Source organism: Microtus ochrogaster, chromosome 22 (genome assembly GCF_000317375.1).
Source record: "Microtus ochrogaster isolate Prairie Vole_2 chromosome 22, MicOch1.0, whole genome shotgun sequence".
NCBI lineage: Eukaryota > Metazoa > Chordata > Mammalia > Rodentia > Cricetidae > Microtus > Microtus ochrogaster.
The window spans coordinates 19,551,544-19,556,472 of record NC_022023.1 but is presented as its reverse complement, the minus strand read 5'-3'; positions in this window follow the sequence as shown (position 1 = coordinate 19,556,472).

Here is a 4,929-nt window from a genome sequence, read left to right as displayed (position 1 = left end):
AAGAAATCACTCCCACATCACCCTTCAATAGAAGAATGGATGAAGAAAGTATGGAATATATACATATTAGAGTACTACTTAGCAGTAAAAAACAAGGACTTCTTGAAGTTTGCGTACAAATAGACTGAAATAGAAAACACTATCCTGAGTGAGGTAAGCCAGACCCAAAAAGAGGAACATGGGTTGCAAGGATTATGTTAAGGGATTGAAAAGACGACGCATAGTCTGCAAAAAAATACTTTGCTCTGTACCTCTTTCCTCACAGTGGGACCTATGCTCGGCTGTCCGGAAGCAAGGGAGCTGCGATCTCCCACAGCGATCCCGTCAATTAACGTACCTTCGCGGAGGGAGGGGAGACTCTCCTCTCAGGAGACCCCTCGGCTCCCCAGGTTCTGTAAGAAGTAAACAGCCAACTGGGATGGGACTCTCTAGTGGAATTTACACGAGGTAAACGGCTAGCTGGTGGGCCCTCTAGTACTGAAGGTGCTTCCGGGTTCTCAGAGGTACCTTTCTGCCTCTGAGTCACTCCTGCAAGGGACCCAGTAAACTCACTGCCTCACCAGGCTGGACTTTCTTTGGTTTGTCTGTGCAGTCTCTATCTGGGACACACAGAAATTTCCTTCTGTCTCCCCAATGGAAAGCATTCAATGTATTTATAAACCACACAGCTGATAAAACGCGTGTATTCCAGATAGGCACAGAGCATCCAAAAGCCAATAAGGTGAAATTCTGACCAAATAAACGAACGGAGGTCTTGCTGGAGTTCATAGAGGACCATGACAACATCAAAGGCTGCTCAGTAACATCATTACTGGTTTCTTTATTGATTTGTTTTAGACAAGTAAGGAATTCGGGAGACGGATAGCAACATATTTTAAGGTTTGTACAAGGTCAGATGTCAGATCTGTGAGTTGAGAGTTGGGGTATCTTCTTGAAAGACTGATGTGTATCGCACTTGCATTTTGAAGCTTCACCTTAAATCTGTTTTAGCTCTTAACACTACTACCCCAGCTTTTTTTTTTTTTGGTTTAGGATAAACATTAAATTCTGTTATTAATAATTTTACTCTTCAGTCACTTGCCTCTGTATTAGGAACTTCTACATAAATGCACATCAAAGTTTTAAAAATCAGGTCAGAAAGATCAGTAAAATTTCCCATGATTTTTATCTATCTATCTATCTATCTGTCTGTCTGTCTGTCTGTCTGTCTGTCTGTCTGTCTGTGTGTGTGTGTGTGTATGTGTGTGTGTGTGTGTGTGTGTGTTAAATGTATAGAATAATGGGTGCCACCATTTTGGGGCATTTTCATGTGTAAATAGCGGATTTTGTGCTCAGTCCATTTCCTTCTCTTACCCTCTTTCCCCTGACCCCCCTCCTCTCCTAACAGTTCCCTTTTTACCGTCACACAATTTTATTTTAACCTCCATTCTCCACATGAGAGAAAACAGGTATTTGTATTTCAGGCTTATTTTATATAGGACTTTGCACCATTCTCCTAAAAATGGTAGGATTGTAATTTTAATAGCAGAATTGGATTCCATTGTGTGTCTATATCAATTTTTATATGTATTCCTGTGCTGATTGCACCTATAATGATCCTGTAACCTGGCTTTGGTGAGTCCTGCAATAGTACATATAGGGAATCGTGTCTTTCTATGGTAAAATCCCATGTCTTTAACAACAGACTCTGCATCCTTCTTATTTATTGGAATAAATTGCTTGCTTTGCCTTATTTATACTATCCCCCAACACTGCCTTCCATCTTGATGTTTTTCCCATTTGGTTTTGTGTGGTTTTCCCTTATTAATAAATTATATGGGTTTTCTCATTTCATTTTTTACCTAACAGCATTTTTTGGAAGATGTTTTTCTAATTTTCTTCTTTTGGTGGTTATCCATAAAAATCTAACCCTCATAGTTAGTGTAAATTAATCAATATATTCATCCTCCTCCTGACCAATTATTTTGTCTCATAATATATATTTAAGATGTTATGAGACAAAATAATTAATATGAAACTATCTAAACAATCTGAGAAATAGTGAGAGTTAAAAGTACTAGCAAGATGAACAGAAATCTCTGGGCAGCAACAGCAGCTAGGCTGAGAGACTGACAGCAACATATTCTAAGGCCCATGCATTGGTCATAGTCACGGTTACCTTAGGACTCATGTCACTCCCATGTCTCAGGTTGGACACACCGAAGTCAGTCAAGTATTGCTTCTCCTTTGTACCTTTTCGGCTTTTTCCCAGGGTTATCTGGGCTTTGGTTGACCTTCTAACTCAATCCTTCATGACCCACAACCCCATATTTTCTCTTAACCCTGATGCATGCTAAAATTCTTTAAAACTCCAAATTATCCCTGAGAGCGAAACATTCTCGTTTGTAGAGTCGGCTGAATTTCTGCGCTCTCTCCTTGGCCAATCACAAGCTACTAATGAGCTAACAACTAGGTTGAAAACTCTCTGCATTTGAGACTCTGATCTCGCCTGCTCACAGAGTCAGTTCAGCATCACAGGCCGCAGCGTATGAGGGGGATGCTCAACAGAATTAAAGCACAAAATGGCTTTTCAGTCCCGCGGCGACACCAAGAATAACAGTCAGCGATTCCTATCATTTCCCCCAAGTTCTTGATGTGGCAACTCAAGCGGAATTGCCTCTCTTTCTCCTTCCCTTTGTTTAGTACTTCCCATTCAGGCCACAGGATGAGGAAATGCCTTGCTCTATAATGTCTGCCTTTAGATAGAAATGCTGAGGATGAGTGTGACAGCTTCAGGGTGGCATCAGAAGACGTTTGTCACCAACAGGTTGCAAAGTGTTTAGCTGTTCCCCGGGTGATGCCGCAAAGATCGCCGCTATGCAAGAAGCAAACAAAACCCCAAATCATTGTGAGCTCCACCCCAGGAGAGGGATAACTGGATCTATGGATATGTTGTGTGTGCATCTTCCTGGTTGATTGACTGAATCCAGTGAGGTCAGCCATGGGACACAGTCTGTGGTGGTGACTGCTGATTCTCTACTTGGCAAAACCTAGACTCACCTAGGAGGAGACCCTGGGCACAGACTAGACTGGGCACAGCTCTGAGGTGTTATCTAGACTAAGGTTAGCCTCTGAGAATGTCTGCGATGACTTGCCTTGATACTGTTAATTGATCTAGGAAGATACTTCTTAATCATGGATGGAACCATTCCCCAAGGAGGGGATCCTGGACTGTATAAAATGAAGAGGGCAAATGGAGCACTAGTATGTATGCATTCCTTGCTCTCTGTTCCCAGTTATGGATGCGTTATGACCCACTCCCCCCAAAACTTCTGCTGCTATGACTTCTCTGCTATAACGAACTATAATCAGAAACCATGCGCCACAATGAACCCTTTATCCCCTAAGTTGCTTTGCTTGGGTATCTTGTCAGAGCAACAGAAGAGGAAACAAAGACAATGTCCAATGCAGAGTTAGAAGCAGGCAGAGCACACAGACAGCAGGCAGATCACTTCAGCTTCAGTGACTGGGACATCCGAACTTCAGCTAGCTTGCCCATGCAAGGCTTGGTGGGGACACACAAAGATGGGTGCAGTTTTGAAATTCCAGAAACACCAGTGCCTCCTGGAGCCCCCCTGATTCCCCGAAAGGCTTTACATGCCTTTAACACTGATGTGCCTAAAGATGGCTCAATTTCATCAAAGTATCAAAGGGCACAGCCTCCCCTTAACAAAGGGCTCAGATGGAAATGTGACAACCACAGTGACCGCTTCCCTCCACTTCCCACTTAAGTTTGGCTTCGAAGGGACTCAGAATGCAGAGCAGGAATTCCACCATGGAATATTGCAGAGCACACTCAAATTTTAAGGAAAATAGCTAACAGGATTTTCCTTTGAAGTTTAAGGCTTTTCTACTTCAAAGGGCCTGGCTGTGTTATTTGATGAGTCTGATTCAAAAGTTTGCTGGGAACCTCTTGTGGAGAGGATGACACGATTTGTTGGAAGCGCAGGTCAGAGTTCAGCAGTGATTCGATTGCGGGTTTTCAGGTTGTCTTGAGTTTCAATATCAAATGCTTTGAAAGTTTGTTGTAAACCCGTTTACGGACTCAACTGTGTAAACTCCCATCTCCCCAAGTCTCCGCCTCTTCTCTGTCACCAGCCATATTGCTCACTGCTCAATAATATTTTTCCAGGCCTTCTGTTCTAGCCAGGTCCCTTACTTCTGAGTTGAGGCTGTACCTATTCTCGTGCAGAAGCCTGAACTTGTCTTTACTTCGGTCAGTGTCTCCCTAGACATTTATAACTTCTGCTGTCTGTAATAAAAACCCCATTCTGATTAGTTTTATGTCAACTTGACACAAGTTCAAGTTACTTGAGAGGAGGGAACCTTAGTTAAGAAAATGTCAGAGGCACACACTTTTAATCCCAACACTTGGGAGGCAGAGGCAGGTGGATCTCTGTGAAGTCAAGGCCAGTCAGGTCTACAGAGTCAATTCCAGGATAGCTAGGGATTCATAGTAAAACCCTGTCTCAAAAAAATAAAACTAAACAATCAAACAAAAATCTCCATAAAATTGGGCTGTAGGCAAGCCAATAGAGCATTTTCTTAATTAGTGATTGTTCTGGGAGGGCCCAGCCCATTGTGGGTGGGGCCATCCCTGGACTGGTGATCTTCGGTTCTATAAGAAAGTAGGCTGAACAAGCCATGAGGAGCAAGCCAGTAAGCAGCACTGCTCCATGGTCTCTACATCAACTTCTGCTTCCAGATTGCTGTCTTGGTTTGAGTTTCTTCCTGACTTCCATTAGTGATCAATAGTTATGAGGAAGTGTAAACCAAATAAGTTCTTTTTTTTCCAAAGTTGCCTTTGGTCATGGTGTTTCATCACAGCAATAGTAATCTCCCCCAAAGGGAGAGATGATGATGATGACTCTGATGATGGTGGTGGTGATG